Source organism: Aethalodelphis obliquidens, unplaced genomic scaffold (genome assembly GCF_003676395.1).
Source record: "Aethalodelphis obliquidens isolate GAN/ISIS:26980383/991018 unplaced genomic scaffold, ASM367639v1 scaffold33, whole genome shotgun sequence".
NCBI lineage: Eukaryota > Metazoa > Chordata > Mammalia > Artiodactyla > Delphinidae > Aethalodelphis > Aethalodelphis obliquidens.
Window position 1 is genome coordinate 13,637,159 of NW_020837977.1, and position 17,232 is coordinate 13,654,390.

Sequence of the window (17,232 nt, forward strand, 5' to 3'; positions counted from 1 at the left end):
TGTGTGTGTGTGTGTGTGTGTGTGTGTGTGTGTGTGTGTGTGTGTGTGTAGGGGAGGGTGTTGAGTATAAGACACAAAACCCAGCTTTCTCCTTCAGCTTGGTTAAATTACTCAACCTCCTGAACTAAGCTTCCTTTTCATAACTCCTTCTTCTAAACTACTTTTGTGATTTCATTCATAGATTTTTAGTTGGTTCTGACTTTCATCTCTCAGACTAATATAACCAAGGCTGAAGTACAAAGGATTCTAGATGGACAGTCAGGATGTGGGTGAGGTAACCCGCGTTATGAAACACACTGCTCATCAGTTACCTTGAACAAATCACTCACCTCCACAGTTTTCTCATTTCCTTACTGTGAAAACTGGGTCACAGATTGAAATGCCTTGAGGTGCCAGGCGGGTAATACAAATGCGTGAATGGGTTCAGGGGTCGGGCAGTGTTGATGGTGGGAAGTGTGGTGGACAGATCAGCTTGCCTTTCCTAAAAGCATTCAAAACCAAAGTTAAAGAAATAAAAACAATCTGTAGGCCAGACGAAGTTTGGAGTTCTGCTGTTTGCAATCTCTGAGTTAGATAATAATTCTCTCCCTCTCCGGTTTTCGTAGGTCTGTAGTCTTTGTTTCTTTGGCTTGAAGTCAAGATCTCTCAGCATCAGATTCTCCCCAGATTACAAATTGGGCACCTTTGGAAACTTCATTAATTCTTTTCATCACCAGAGAGCCCTTCCATAAATTAACTTATTCGTTGCACTCTTTATGTATTACTCATTGATTGCAGTCTTGAAGCTGCCTGACAACCTTATTCATACTTGGAGAATTGAACAGAGTCTATAATATGAATTTTGAAGACATAAGACACTACAAGTGTGAATCAATTGAAGAAAGTAGCGCCAAATTTTAAGTTTATCTGGAGAAAAAGGATGTGTTTTAAGCTAGTTTTAAGCCATCCAAACTTAAAAAGAATCAGTGATTGTGTCCTCCTTTGCCATGATGTATCTTCAAAATGGAGATAAATTCTTAGGGCTTGAAAATCGGTAGCAGTGGGATGAATGAGGAAGGTAGCCATTTCCCTGCTTCAATGAAAACATTTCAGATTCGCTACATGTTAAAACACACCTGGAAACAAACTGTAATGAGCTCAGTAATCAGAATTTGGTTAAGATGGAGGAGGAGAAGAAAGCAAGAAGAGAAAAGCTTAAAGGAATTAAGTATGTCCTGGGTGAAGTGATTCACTGGGTAGAGAAATGGCATTATCAATAACTGTCAAGAAGATTTAAACTCTGGGAAATAGAGCCAATTTCAGCTGGAATAAAGGAACACATCAGTAATGTAAGGAAAATAAATTCGAAGAATGTTTAAACTAACCCAAGCAAATGGCAACAAAATAAAAATAGATTCTTTAAAAACAGTGTTGAAAGAAGAGCTCTTATGTCATTTTTTTAATCACCCCATTGGCTGTTAGTGCAACACCAAGCATGATGAGGGTACTCAACAAATTACCTGATTACCTGACATGTGAAATATTTAAAATAAACCGAATGTTGCTTTTAAAATTTTTCATCCGGAATAATTAGCCATTTCTAATTCTTACAAGTTCAGAATGACTCTCTTATCACCAGAACAGCTGGTGTCAGCATTTTTTATTGTGCTGAGTAACCACCAGGGCCCATGAATGGCAGAGTCTCTTTCCATGATCAACCCACCAATAAAGAGTTAATTGACGCCCTTTTCCATGCCCAGTCCTGAGATAGATTCCTTAAGAGCACTGAGCAGAATTTTCTTAAATAAATTAACTCAAAATTGACAATACAGTTATGATAAAATGAATAGTTTATGGGTCTTGAAACATAATCATACCAACTTGCAAAGCTCGTTTGTTATGCATGTAAGAAGGCAATAAACCCAAATTAGCTATGTACCTCAGTCATGATTATCATTTAATATATTTGCAACTAAGAAGGATGCTTAGGTTAGTCACGAGAAGAGGAAAAACTAAACTGGTGTGGAAAGTTTGGCTTTTTTAAATCATAGCTGTTTAAACAGTATATGGAAAATATAGGAGTTGCTCTATCTTTCAAGGCTGAAGATAATTTTTCCCGTAAAATTATAGTCAGACTGAGACTAAGCACGGGTGATCTAAAGCAAAGAAAAATGTAAAAATAATGGAAGATTGTGTGTATGTGTTGGGGTGGCAGTATTTAGGGCTTAGTGAGTATTTTATTTTACTCTGTCTTGTTTCTGTTGGTTTTAATTTTTAAATGTAACCAAGAATACGACACAAATTTGATACAAAAGTTATAAGATGCTAAATATCTGCTTGAAAAGTGGGAAATTTTATTTATAATAGTAGCCCTGGATTACATGGGTAGTTCGCCTCCTGCAGATACAAAGACAAACCCATCCTTATTCAGCATCTTTATCCAGCATCTCATCTTTATCCAGCATCCCAGTCCGGGTGGTACACAATGCAGGCTAGAGTGGAGAATGAGGGAACTAAACTCTTGAGACGACCAGGGCAGGCATTTTTTCTGCAGGTGAATAAGAATGAAAGAAGTGGCTGGGTAAATGGCAATTCCAGTTCTACCATCAGCCACCTACTCTTGGCCTGAATGCCTTGTCTGTGTGCTTCATAGCAGTTGGTGGTGGGAGGGGGTATTAAGCAATGAGCATTAGATTTGTTGCAGGAAGGGAGACCCCTTCCAGGGCCCAAGAGTGGGCTCTTAACACTCAAAAATGAATTATCTGAGGAGACACACGTACTGACAAAGCAGAAGACTTTACTAGGAAGGGGCGCCTGGGCGGAGATCGTGGGGTAAGGGAACCCAGGAGAACTGCTCTGGCACATGGCTCACAGTCTCAGGTTTTATGGTCATGGGGTTAGTTTCCGGGTTGTCTCTGGCCAGTCATCTTGCTTGTTGCCCATATCTGGTCTGACTCAGCATCCTTCCGGGTGGCATGTGCCTCTCTCAGCCAAGATGGATTCCAGCAAGAAGGATTCTGGGAGGTTGGCAGGATATGTTATGGGCTGGCATCTCCTCCCTCCTTTCCGCCCCTCTCGAATTCTCCCGGTTAGTTTTCGGTGGTAGCACCGTGCAAGCACCGTGTTCCTTATCGGGACCTCCTGTTGTGAGACAGCCCAGGCAAGTGGTTACCATCGTGCCTGGCCAAGGCGGGCAGTTTTGGTCAGCGGTTCCCTAACGGATCCACCGCGCACAGGGCTGCCATACAGAAGCTGCAGTATTTTGACTAGAATCCCAGATGACACTCTATTTTTATTCCATAATAGATACCCATTAAGTGCTTACGATGCGCCAGGCGCCTTTCAGACACCAGAAACTGTCAAATAAAAAAACAATTCCAGATTTATTTAAGAGAGACTATTCAGAAAGATTATTGCAAGGGAGGAAAAGAATTATTGCAGTAGGAGAAGAGGAATATTACAATAGAAAGGAAGCTGTGGCCATAAGATCTGTGAATACCTCAACGGTTAAACAAGGGTTTTTCTTTTACAGGGAGGAGTGAAAAGGCTAGAAAGAATCTGTGTGGGAGAGTGGGGTGAAGGAGTGGTCTGATCAGACAGTAGATCAGAGAACAGTTTACCCTGCAGCCAACGTATTCTCACCCGCCTGCTGGCTCAGGCTGAGGGTGGGCTACAGTTCAGTGGTCTCGGGGAAGGAGAGAATATTAACCAAAGTTTGGTTAATAAATATTTCGATCCAATTGCTCAGTAGAGACAAGCAGTTCAGCTAGTCATTTAGAAGGCAAAGAATAGAAACTTGGAAGGTCTGTGTCTGGCCTTGTTATAGGTAAACAGGGGGCATCCATGAACTAAGTCATTTTGGGGAAGGATGGTTCTTTTTTTTTTTTTAACATCTTTTTTGGAGTATAATTTCTTTACAATGGTGTGTTAGTTTCTGTTTTATAACAAAGTGAATCAGCTATACGTACACATATATCTCCATATCCCCTCCCTCTTGCGTCTGTCTCCCACCCTCCCTATTCCACCCCTCTGGGTGGTCACAAAGCACCGAGCTGATCTCCCTGTGCTATGCGGCCGCTTCCCACTAGCTATCTGTTTTACATTTGGTAGTGTATGTATGTCCATGCCACTCTCTCACTTCGTCCCAGCTTATCCTTCCCCCTGCCCGTGTCCTCAAGTCCATTCTCTACATCTGCGTCTTTATTCCTGTCCTGCCCCTAGGTTCTTCAGAACCATTTTTTGTTTGGTTGGGTTTTTTTAGATTCCATATATATGTGTTAGCGTACGGTATTTGCTTTTCTCTTTCTGACTTACTTCACTCTGTATGACAGACTCTAGGTCTATCCACCTCATTACAAATAGCTCAATTTTGTTTCTTTTTATGGCTGAGTAATATTCCATTGTATATATGTGCCACGTCTTCTTTATCCATTCATCCGATGATGGACACTTAGGTTGTTTCCATCTTCTGGCTATTGTAAATAGTGCTGCAATGAACATTGTGGTACATGACTCTTTTTGAATTATGGTTGTTTCAGGGTATATGCCCAGTAGTGGGATTGCTGGGTCACATGGTAGTTCTATTTGCAGTTCTTTAAGGAAGCTCCGTACTGTTCTCCATAGCGGCTGTATCAATTTACATTCCCACCAACAGTGCAAGGGGGGGTTCCTTTTTCTCCACACCCTCTCCAGCATTTTTTGCTTGTAGATTTTTTGATGATGGCCATTCTGACTGGTGTGAAGTGATACCTCATTGTAGTTTTGATTTGCATTTCTCTAATGATTAGTGATGTTGAGCATTCTTTCATGTGTTTGTTGGCAGCCTGTATATCTTCTTTGGAGAAATGTCTGTTTAGGTCTTCTGCCCATTTTTGGATTGGGTTGTTTGTTTTTATAATGTTGAGCTGCATAAGCTGCTTGTATATTTTGGAGATTAATCCTTTGTCAGTTGCTTCATTTGCAAATATTTTCTCCCATTCTGAGGGCTGTCTTTTGGTCTTGTTTATGGTTTCCTTTGCTGTGCAAAACATTTAAGTTTCATTAGGTCCCATTTGTTTATTTTTGTTTTTATTTCCATTTCTCTAGGACGTGGGTCACAAAGGATCTTGCTGTGATTTATGTCAGAGAGTGTTCTGCCTATGTTTTCCTCTAAGATTTTCATAGTGTCTGGCCTTACATTTAGGTCTTTAATCCATTTTGAGTTTATTTTTGTATATGGTGTTAGGGCTTGTTCTAATTTCATTCTTTTACACGTAGCTGTCCAGTTTTCCCAGCACCCCTTACTGAAGAGGCTGTCTTTTCTCCATTGTATATTCTTGCCTCCTTTGTCAAAGATAAGGTGACCATATGTGCGTGGGTTTATCTCTGGGCTTTCTATCTTGTTCCACTGATCTATATTTCTGTTTTTGTGCCAGTACCACACTGTCCTGATTACTGTAGCTTAGTAGTATAGTCTGAAGTCTGGGAGCCTGATTCCTCGAGCTCCATTTTTCTTTCTCAAGATTCCTTTGGCTATTTGGGGTCTTTGTTTCCATAAAAATTGTGAATTTTTTGTTCTAATTCTGTGAAAAATGCCATTGGTAGTTTGATAAGGATTGCAATGAATCTGCAGATTGCTTTGGGTAGTATAGTCATTTTCACAATGTTGATTCTTCCAATCAAGAACATGGTATAGCTCTCCATCTGTTTGTATCATCTTTAATTTCTTTCATCAGTGTCTTAACAGTTTTCTGCATACAGGTCTTTTGTCTCCTTAGGTAGGTTTATTCTTAGGTATTTTATTTCTTTTGTTGCAATGGTAAATGGGAGTGTTTCCTTAATTCCTTTTACAGATTTTTTCATCATTAGCATATAGGAATGCAAGAGATTTCTGTGCATTAATTTTGTATCTTGCTACTTTACCAAATTCATTGATTAGCTCTGGTAGTTTTCTGGTGGCATCTTTAGGATTCCGTATGTATGGTATCATGTCATCTGCAAACGATGACAGTTTTACTTTTTTCTTTTCCGATTTGGATTCCTTTTCTTTCTTTTTCTTCTCTGATTGCTGTGGCTAAAAATTCCAAAACTATGTTGAATAATAGCGGTGAGAGTGGTCAACCTTGTCTTGTTCCTGATCTTAGTGGAAATGGTTTCAGTTTTTCACCATTGAGAATGATGTTGACTGTGGGTTTGTCATATATGGCCTTTATTATGTTGAGGTAAGTTCCCTCTATGCCTGCTTTCTGGAGAGTTTTTTCAAAAATGGGTGTTGAATTTTGTCAAAAGCTTTTTCTGCATCTATTGAGATTATCATACGGTTTTTATCCTTCAATTTGTTAATATAGTGTATCACATTGATTGATTTGCATATATTGAAGAATCCTTCCATTCCTGGGATAAACCCCACTTGATCATGGTGTATGATGAAGGATGGTTCTTTGCAAGCAAATCATTTCTCAAATACAAAGGATGGGGGGATTTCTTAGACTTTACTGTTTTCCAGGCTCTCAAGCATCAGGTAAAGTTTAGCACTGTCAGATGGCAACAAAGGAGACAAAGTGGGTCCTCGCAGTCAAGGACCTGAGATTCCATGGGATGAAATGAACAGGGACCTCTAGGCCTGTCCATTAATACGGTCGTTTCAGATCCTGCTAAGCCTATGAAGAAAAGAGGAGGATATGATGATTGTGGGCAGTGACTGGTAGAGGAGGCCTCTGATGGTGGAGACAAGAGAAGGTCTCCTAGAAGACATGCCATTTGAGCTGAGAATTAAGTGATGCAAATGCGCCATCATGGCAGCTAGACCATCCTGAATGAGGTAGGGAACAGGAATGAGATTGGAAAGGAAAGCAGGACTAGAACAGGTGGGACTTGCAGGTAAGGAGCCTAGACTCTGGTTGCTCTGCTGAGGATGGATAGAGCAGAGGGAGAGCAAAGACAGGGAGGCGAGTAGGAAAGGCCTGGGAATTCTGCAGAGCTGGAATGATGGTCTGGACTGGGGTTGTGGTACTGGGATAGTGAAAAGTCATCCAGTTCAAGGTATGCTTTGGAAGTAGAGCTAATGAAATTTAGATAAGGCATGAGGAAATGATAACAACAGCAAACCCTTCCATAGAACCTACAACGCTCTAGGCACCGTTGTGAGTGCTTGATGTGTACTAACACATATTTTATCTTCACCAAAAAACATGAAGAGATAGGTGCTGTATGGTTCCCATTTTCAGATAAGGAAACTGAGGCACAGAACGATAAAGTAATTTATCCAAAGTCACAGAGCTAATAAGCGGCAGAGCTGAGATTTGAACCCTGGTAGGCTCCAGGGCAGAGTCTAGCATGCATGATTACTGTAATTTTGATCTGAGCTATTGTCCTGCCATTGGTTGAAATATTTAAGGCTCGGTGGGAAGTGGACTTGAAGAGGAGATCAATGGCTCAGTAGAGGCCATGTTAATTTTCTAGTACCTGTTAGATAACCAAGTGACAGTATTGAAAATTTAACTGGGTATATGTTTGGAGCTCGGGGAAAGTTTCAATTTGGAGCTGTAACTTCCAGCATCTTCAGCATATAGATGGCATTCAACACCACAGGGTTAAATGAGATCACCTCAGGGTTTGGGGGTGGGAGAGGAGAAAAAGCCAAGATCTGCACCCTGGGCAGGTCGGAGGTGTAGAAGCTACACCACTGGCTTTGAGCCTCTATTTGAGTTTTCCTGATTTCGGCATGAGGATATCTGTTCTGATGCCTCCTTCTCATACTCTTGCAGCTTGAAAAGAAACTTTGAAGTAAGCTGAAAGTTAATTTGCAATTTATTTGGGGCGGACTATCTCTCTGTGTGTAGAAAATCTCATTCTTGATCACTATGAGAATGACCGCTCGCTCAAGCTAAGATACCGCTTTGTTAACGTGTAGGAGACCTACTAGCACTGGAGCCCTAGACTGTTTGTTTGAAATATAAAAGACCGAGTTGCAGTTTACTAAATGGTTTCCTATCTCCCATCCTCTTTGACCTTCACACACACCCCAGGAGGTAAGCAGGCCACTGATGATGATGACCCTTAGCTGGTGAGCGTCTGATGTTTGAGAGACGAAATTACTTGCTTAGGGCTATACTGCTGAGTAGCAGAACTGGGATTCAGACCCACATCATGTGCTACCAAATCCTTTGCCCCCTTCAGCGGCACCAAGCCTGCTCAGCACGGCCAGTGTGCTTCACTACATTTGCAACTCCCATTCATTCTGTCAAAAGACAAAGGTAGAGATGCAAACATTTAACTTCATCTCTCCTCCTAGCCAAAATGTCCAAGTGTTGCTAATATTGAATCCCAGGACATCATGGGTTATAGATAAGAGCCCATAAAAGGAGTCCGACAGGAACTGGGCAGACGGCCAACACTTGCAGAGGGCGATCAGCCCAGTCGGGCTTCATTACTTTGTTAAACATGAATTCTCCAAGCATGCAGCACACCCATTTTCATATGTAAATATAAAACTACGTGTAAAAGTCAACTAAAAATAATCTGTGGGTTTTTTTAAACCATAATTGTGTATTTGCGATATTACAAATAATTGAGAGTTGATAGTCAAAGAAAAGCATGTAGGTAGAAAACAACAATATGTAAAACCCATCCCCTGTCCTCTGTGTGCTGGTGAAATGGGCAGGGACTTTTAGCAGAAATCTTAAGCAAATTATAGCAAATATCAGTTGGTTTTTAGTACCTGTGCCAGCCAAGCTGACTCTTTAACAAAGGATTCTTCTGGGTCATTTTTCACCTGTCAAGATTTCCGGGGAGGTGTCTCTCTCTTGTCCCCCCCCTTTCAAATGCCAGCTGATTCAGTCACTAGAACGTTCATTTACCTTGCTGCTTTGAGACAGTACAGCACAGCAGGTTTAACTAAATTGCCAATAAGACCATCTTAAATTACTGGTACCTCCACCTCCACCCCTTGCAGCACCTCCAGCGGGAGCAGGTGTGACGGGCTTTCAGAGCAACAAGTGTTCTTTGCTACCGTTGCTCTGAACCCTCTGGCAGACACTAGCAGGAAAGGACAAGTCAAGGACAAGGAACCGGAGGGTGAGAGTACCCGGAACACTGGCCACCCTGTCACCCGACACTGCCTGCAGCCTGGGAGGCTGAAAATCATATACGAGGGGGAACTTGTCTGAACGCGGCATGGGCTCTGGTTGGCAGAGGAAGGCCACCTGATCTCTATCTTTCCAGATGCTGATGTCAAAGACAAGTTCAGCAGATGTGCTGTCACTGACATGATGCCATCCTCTGACCTCAAAACAAAGAAAAAAATCCCTCTGAATTCTCACCAGACGTGCCTGTGAACCCGTACAGCTGATGGGTGAGTACTATCTTCCTGGACAGTCAAGCAGCATCCTACGACATGCTTTAAAAACGCAAGGCAGTGAGAACCGCTGTCAAAAGGTGAAAGAAAGAGAAGAAGCAGTGATTAGACACAACAAGAGAGCATCCCTTGTCTGAAAAATGTGAACTGTGGCATCCTCCCTTTCGTCAGGGCTTTCTGTCTCTCTGGATTGGTGCAGTGGACAAGGACGTTGTGCAGAGACCTCTCCTGAACCCCAACCTGGCCCCAAACTATATCCTTTCTACTCTCCTCGTTCAGTTTATTTATAATTCCTCTGAAATTAACTTTATTACTCAAGGGATAGTTAGCCTGTATGGGATTCTAAAACAGTACGGCTTAGCCACTGCCTCACAACCTCTTTCACATCAGCACACTCAGAACAAATGACAGTATTTGGAAAACACAGCAAGGGAAATGGATGAGGCTAGCCAAGGGTCCCTGGGCCACCCCCTGGGAAGCAGTATCTGAGCACACATCACTTGGAAGCACTGACTTAGATCAGGGAGCTCAAGCCACAGGTACTTGATTCTTGTAGGACAGGAAAACATGCAAGACTCACTTTTATGATATTATCAGGGCGCCAGCATGTAGATTCTGGGGTCCAGTACTTCCATCCTAGAGCTACTGAATCCAAATTCAAGTAGGCGGGGAGATCTGGGGATCTGAATTTATGCAAGCTCCTCGTGTCGTCTTCATGCGGGTTAAGGCTGCAAACCTCTGTGTTTGGTGTCTCCATTCTCATCACCCTTACTTCCTCCCCAGCATCCCTTACTTCTCTCTCGTATCCACTTCCTGGCTGGGGTGTTTCCTCTGGGGAGCTAGCACTTCCACATTAAGATAGTAGAAGACAGAAGAAAGAAAAAAGACTCAGCAGAACTAAACGCAGAACTTGGGTGCTCAGAGGCTGTCGGTACGTTTGAGCTGGACCAGAAAGGACCCCTCACTTTCCACACAAGACCCGAGGGCCCTGAAGGTCAGAACTCCCACCCCTCCCCCAGCTCTTATTAACCAACAGCTTCACCAGAGGGGTAAAGAAAGAAATGACGCATCCCTGGCATGGCGAAGTGGGAAGGAGAGAGAGGGGTAAAAATACTTCTTCCCACTCAGCTGGCGTATGGGAAGAAGAGGCCCGGAGAACAGCTGCTTGCTGGAAGCTAAAGGAAAGGCAGAACGCGGTCTGGTTCCTTCCTTTGGACTGTGCGTTGCCTTTATCACCTAATAGTCAGACTTGTTTACAGGCACGTGGGCTCTCAGATGTCCCTGACCATTCAGATGTTATAGACACAGCCCAGGGCGCCACAGTTAATCTAAGGAAGCAATTCTAAGCACTTTCCTAACTCTCTGGCTATTCATAGCCTCTATAAAAGGCAGGGGTTGGACAGCCTAATAAGTAAGATCTAGCATATAAGTGCACAGATCATGACTAAAAACAGGGATCTGCTGCCCCAGTTTAGCCGGGCGAGGGGGCAGGGGAGAGCTGCCAGTCACACTGACTGACAGCAAGAGGAGGAGGAGAAAGCAGAAAAGGGGGCTCGATCGTGTGCTCTGGGCAGAGACCACATTCGTGTGAAGGGAGGGATCAGCTGGGCGTAGAGTTACTGCAGAGCTGCACCTCGGCCACCCCGCCAAGGCGACGATACAGCAGCCCCTCCTGTTAGCCTGGTGCTGCAGCTGGGGAGCTGGGGCCAGAGCACCCCTGCCTGCAGCGATGCAGCGCTGTGCCGACGGCTGCAGCCCGGGCTGCCTGCGGCACCGGCACCGGCCTGCTTACATCTGCTGTTCACCGTCAACACCCGTGCAGCTGCGCACAGTGCCGAGTGCTCTCCGGAGCCCCGTGAGTGTGTGTTCACAAAGGCTAAGCCAGAAGATGACTTTGAATGCATAGGCGACGCTTCCTGAGGCAGGCTATTGGAATCTCTCTCCTCGGGATGGCTGTGACCACATGCTGCCTGCACTGTCTCGCTCTTCCGTTACCACATCTCTGGTTTTGCCCTCAGCACCTCGGCTGCCGTTTCTGTCAAGTTTAACCCAACCCCACCCAGGACTGCACATGATAACTGCCTTCCACCAATGTTCCCATCAAGGAAGATACCACGATAGTGATTCCTTCCTAGAGAGAATTATCTTTGCGCTTAAGGGTTACCCGATCTGCTGTGTTTTGGGGACTTCCAATATGCCAAGGTCAGGAACCCCTCTGATGTTGTGATTTATACAGTATATACTAGCCAATGTGCTTTAGTGCTGTGATTGCCATAAAATAGTCCCTCTGTGGGTGATGCTACCTCTCATGTGAGCGGTTTCGCCCAAATGGAAAACCTGCCTAGGAAAGACAGTTTGACTTTCCAGGTATTTAAGCAATAGTTAAATTGGTATTGTATTTCATTCTTAAAATTGAAAATGAAGTTTTCATTTTCAGTGCACTCCGAAGTTATTCACTAATGATATGCTGCAGTTTTTAAGCAGAGATGATATATTAAATCACTTTATGAATGATTTTTTTAAACATAGACGTTGACTAAAATGCTGTACAGTAAGTCCCCTACATACGAACCTTCAAGTTGTGAACTTTCAAAGATGCGACCGTGCATTCCATCACCATCAGGCGTGAGTGAAATTAAACCTCGCCCTCCGTCTGCTATTGCTGATGACCCTTCAGCTCTACCGTCTCCCGCCTCCTCTCCCTCCCCCAGTCAGTAACTCTTCTTGCCTGTTCACGCGATGCCAGCCCCTGTGTGCCAGCTGTTGTACTGTACTACTGTACTTTTCAAGGTACTGTACTGTAAGATTAAAAAGTGTTTATTTTTTGTTTTTTATGTATTATTTATGTGAAAAGTATTATAAACCTATTACAGTACAGTACTATATAGCCAATTGTGTTAGTTGGCTACCTAGGCTAACTTTGTTGGACTTACGAACGAATTGGACAAACCCACTCTGGGAACCGAACTCACACGTATGTAGGGGACTTACTGTAAATAGTCTGGCTGTAGAATTCTTGACTATGCCTGGCTTAGGAATCTTTAATATGCAATTTTTCAGACATTGGAAGTTTTTAAATGTTTTGTACCTGCTGCGCCCCAGAGTTAGGGACTCTGCATTGCTCTCCTACTCTAGGTTTACACTAGAGCTTTGGCATGTGTCAAATGAAACCAAAGTTCGGCATTGCTTTTCTTCAAAACATTCCATTGTGCAGAATAAACTCTTACGGGAACAAGAATGTTAATTATGTAATAATTTCACTAGACAAGCAAAGAGCAATTCTAATCTAAGTAATGTCTCCTTATACCTCCCTTTTATGACATAAACACAGTGGCGATTTTGAATGCACTTACCAAGGATGTTCTCTATGGTTTAGGTGAAAGCCATTCAGCTGCTCCAGGCAAGGACAGCAGTAAGTAACAGCTGTGTCTGTGCTGGCGTCGCGGGTATAATGCCTGGGTCACAGGGGTGAGAACTGATTCTGCTGGGCTTGTGCTTCATGGGATGCTTCTGTCTCTTGGTGCCCACCCCTTCCCCGGGCCACCTTTGTTAAGTATGATTTGGCTCAAACCTGATTCAAAGTGGTCCTCCTGGTGTGTACGCACTTGTTCAATAATATGAGACAACATTTTCTTCTCCTCTCCTTGCCAGGTGCATGACACTGCTTTGGACTTTCTAGGATGTAGGAGAAAAGAAATCTTTTAAAATATAAAATAATCAATTCTTTGGAAAACTGAGTTGGGCTGTGTTCTTGCTGAATGTTCTTATGTTGACTACTCAAATACCAAGATTTTTTTTCTTTGCATTTGGTTAATTAAAAATCTGCAAATTCACTTCTCTTTTCCTAGCTTTACTGAGGTAAAATTGACATGTAAAATTATAAGATAGTTAAAGTGTACCGATTCGATAATTAGATATACGTGTATATTGTGAAAGGATTCCCCCATTAATTAACACACCCATCACCTCACATATTTACCCCCCCTTTTTTATTTTTGGTGAGAACATCTAAGTTCTACTCTCTTAGCAAATTTCATTCACACAGTACAGTGTTATCAACTGTGGTCACCACATTATATGCTATGTCCTCAGACTTTATTCATCTTATAACGGAAAGATTTTTACTCTTTACAGACCTCTCGCTATTTTCCCCAACCTCAGCCCCTGGCATCCACTTTTCAAAGCTCTGCTTCTATAAGTTTGACTTTTTTTTTTTCTTTTAGATTCCACAAATAAGTGATGCCACTCCATCGTTCTCTGTCTGGCTTATTTCACTTAGCATAATGCCCTCCAGTTTCACCATGTTGCTGCAAATGATAGGATTTCCTTCCCTTTTAAAGGCTGAATATTATTCCGTTGTCTATATATATATATATATATATATATATATACACACACACATTTTCTTGATCCATTCATCCATCGGTTGACAGACATTTGGTTGTTTCCCTACCTCGGCTATTTAATGCTGCAATGAAAATGGGGGTATAGCTATCTCTTCAAGATAATGGTTTCATTTCCTTTAGATACCCAGAAATGGACTTGCTGGATCATACGGTAGTTCTATGTTTAATTTTTTGAGGCACCTCCATATTGTTTTCCATATTGGCTGCACCAGTTTACATTCCCACCAACAGTGTAGGAAGGGTCCCTTTCCTCCACATCTTCACCAGCAAGTCTACTTCTTTTTTAAAAAAATTATTGGAATAGAGTTGATTTACAATGTCGTGTTAGATTCAGGTATACGGCAAAGTGAATCAGTTATACATATACATACGTCCACTCTTTTTTAGATTCTTTAGAGTCTTTCCCATGTAGGTCATTCCAGAGTACTGAGTAGAGTTCTCTGTGCTATAAGTAGGTACTTATTAGTTATCTATTTCTTGTTCATTGTTAAATTCACTGTAAATGAAGGCTTTTACAATTAAAATGAGATTTGTTTCCATCTAAAGAAAGAGGCAAGAGTGCCTGCAAAACTGAAACATGGCCCGTGCGAGCAGAGCAGAGTGACAGGACTGGCTGGCTCGCCCAGAAATTCTGCCCCTTGCTTTTCTTCATGCCCTTATTTCCTCCCATCTGGTCTTTTCTCCTGTCCTTGGCTTTCTCGGTAAAAGTCGTCATCATCCTCATCACCACCATCACCATCACCACTGACAACCATAAATAACATAGTTAATAAAATAGCAATGAATAGCGAGTCTCCTCCAGAAGAGAAACAGAACACGTGAACACACAGTAATTCAGGTTAGTATGAGCCAGTAAGTGGCACACAAGCATATCTATTTTCTAAATTCCAGTCTCCCGGCCCTTTAAGTTGCTGAAAAATACTCAGTAAGCACTCTTGGAACACGGGTACAACTCTTACTGGGTCTGTAGCCTGCGACCTGCACTGGTGGGTACAAAATCCACGCGCTTCAACTTTGTGAGCAGACGGGAGCGTTTCCAAAGTCAATCAGAGGACAGAAAACTGAAAGCATCCAAAACGATTTCCCTAACCTCTTCAAGTATGCTTGAGTAACATGTAATTTAAGCACTTCTCGTCGTGAGTTAAAACATATTTAACACTTACAAAATCTTAAAAGTCAAGATTTAAAATGTGTGGCTTTGCTGAACATACATCAAATTTATAGGCATTGAAGGCCTGCCCGCCATCAATTAATGGTGGCAAAACAGCTAAAGATGTTTTATCAGTATGTTTGCTAAAAGGAAAAATCTGTCTACTCAATTAGCAAAGACACAGAAAATGAAAGTGATGTTGCTAATGCCTTTGTTGGCGTTATCACTACAATCTGGGTTTTGTTTAAATCAAATAGTACGCTGTAATCAATTTTAGCCCATTTTAAAATGCATGTGTTATGATCAATCAAAACCTTTTTTTTTTTTTTTTTTTTTTTTTTGTGGTACGCAGGCCTCTCACTGTTGCAGCCTCTCCCGTTGCAGAGCACAGGCTCCAGACACGCAGGCTCAGCGGCCATGGCTCACGGGCCCAGCCGCTCCGTGGCATGTGGGATCTTCCCGGACCGGGACACGAACCCATGTCCCCTGCATCAGCAGGCAGACTCTCAACCACTGCGCCACCAGGGAAGCCCTCAAAACCATTTTTAGTGCTATTTCAGGAAAGAAAATAATTCTGAACATCAGAGAAATTTTTTTATTGGCACCAGAAGCATCACCTCGAACGCATACGATGTAGGACCTAAAGCTCTTATAAAATTATATTTCCTGGGAGTGCCATGGTGGCCTAGTGGTTAGGATTCCCGGCTTTCACTGCCGGGGCCCGGGTTCAATCCCTGGTTGGGGAACTGAGCTCCTGCAAGTTGCATGGCCAAGAAAAAAAAACCTTATATTTCCAATTAGGAAATCAATAACCATAACACATAAGTAGTTAAGTTGATCTTGGTCTGAAACTTGCCTTCTTCAATTCACTTAGAAGCCCTGTATGTCATGAGAGGGCTCTAGTGATTTATTTTGTCAAAATGACCTGAAATCATCTCCTTCACTAACACCACCTCACAGATTTAATAAGCAAAATGCATAAAAACCACAATCAGTGACAATGGTCAGAACAGAGTTAACTTGTGCTAGTAATTTACTATTTGATTCCTATACAGAGTAGGTCAGTTTTAAAAATAATATTTTAAAATAGTGTATGATTCCACTGACATGAGGTACTAGACAAATTCATAGAGACAGAAAGTAGAATGGTGGTTAGCAGGGGCTGGGGGCAGGGTAAATGGCGAGGTTTTGTTTTACGAGTATAGTTTCAGTTCAGGGTGATCAACAGTTCTGGAGATGGATGGTGGTGATAGTTGTATAACAATGTGAATGTATTTAACACCATAGAGCTGTACGCTCAAAAATGGTTAAAACTGTAAATGTTGTTATGTATGTTTTACCACAATAAAAAATAAAACTAAAAAATTCACATTTTAGCTACCTTATTCTCAAAGCAATAATAAGTAACTGGTGTGAAAGGAAGTTGAATGATGTATTCCTTAAGTGAAAGACGGTACTTAGATTTCCAAAGTATATATCTCCCTTCTATTCAGCAGGGTCTATTTTCTTATAGCAAGGTCAACTTTCAGAGTTTTTTAAAAATTATGAACACTTCAGTGGCAAATCTTTCTGTTATTTTTGACAGATAGTATACAAGGTGCTTCCTTAGAGATTTATTTGACCTCTACTCCTGCTCTGTTGTCTTACTTGAAAAGATGCCCCTGAAACCAAACATCATACCATTCCACGCCTAAGAGAAGACAGGTGGAGATCTACCTGTAGAATGTAAATGATTGTAAGGAGAAGCTCATAAAGGAGCTAGAATAGCACTGATCAAGACCTGAAATTATACTGTACCTCTGTTTGTTATTTTCTATCGCCTTCACTGCTCCACACACACAAACAAGAATTTGACTTCTGTAAGTACTGAGGTTTTGTCTGTAAAGCTCCCTACTACACCCTAAGCACCTTGTGTGGTTCCTGGAACATATTAACTGATTGATAACCATTTGCTTAAAGAATGAATAAATGGAGAAAATTGATGAGAAGTCTGGGAATTTGAAGGTACCAGAATCCTGTCAAAAGATCATATTTCTAGTAATTTTTTGGCACACTGTTAATTTAGTTGCGCAATCTCAGGCACATCCCCCAACTCTCTGGGAACCTATATCCTTGTTTATGGAAGGAAATCCAAGTTTCTTCCAGCTGAACTATTCTGTGATCTCATCCTGTCTTTGCTAAGGCCCTAGAAAGGGAAGCATCGTATCATAGAAGTTGAATTCCCAGAATGGTACAACTCCTCCCTAAAAGAAAAAAAAAAAAATCTACAAAAATTCGTAGCAGGTATTTATTAGATAATGTAAATGTCAAGACAAGAGTACTAAAAATGGTAAATGATCACTTTACCATAGTCAGGCCAAGGC

The 17,232-nt window shown here is 42.0% G+C and overlaps 1 protein-coding gene and 1 long non-coding RNA gene across 8 annotated transcripts in view; one reads left to right on the plus strand and one right to left on the minus strand.

The window, feature by feature from the left end:
• Positions 1 to 13,002, plus strand: part of ASPH (aspartate beta-hydroxylase) — a 386,751-nt gene extending 373,749 nt beyond the window's left edge. Inside the window, exons 29-30 of the transcript XR_003437357.1 lie at positions 9,181 to 9,310; positions 12,690 to 13,002. The gene's annotated coding sequence lies outside the window, so the exon portion shown is untranslated. The remainder of the gene's footprint in view (positions 1 to 9,180; positions 9,311 to 12,689) is intronic.
• Positions 2,718 to 17,232, minus strand: part of LOC113631511 (uncharacterized) — a 53,261-nt gene continuing 38,746 nt past the window's right edge. Inside the window, exons 3-5 of one of the 7 annotated variants that reach the window (XR_003437359.1) lie at positions 12,885 to 12,988; positions 9,279 to 9,383; positions 2,718 to 3,120 (exon numbers count right to left, since the gene is read on the minus strand). This is a non-coding gene — a long non-coding RNA (uncharacterized LOC113631511). Of the gene's footprint in view, positions 3,121 to 9,278; positions 9,384 to 9,893; positions 10,837 to 11,550; positions 11,655 to 12,304; positions 12,989 to 17,232 lie in introns of those variants that run through there. The other 6 variants (XR_003437361.1, XR_003437362.1, XR_003437360.1 and 3 more) reach the window with 6 other exon arrangements.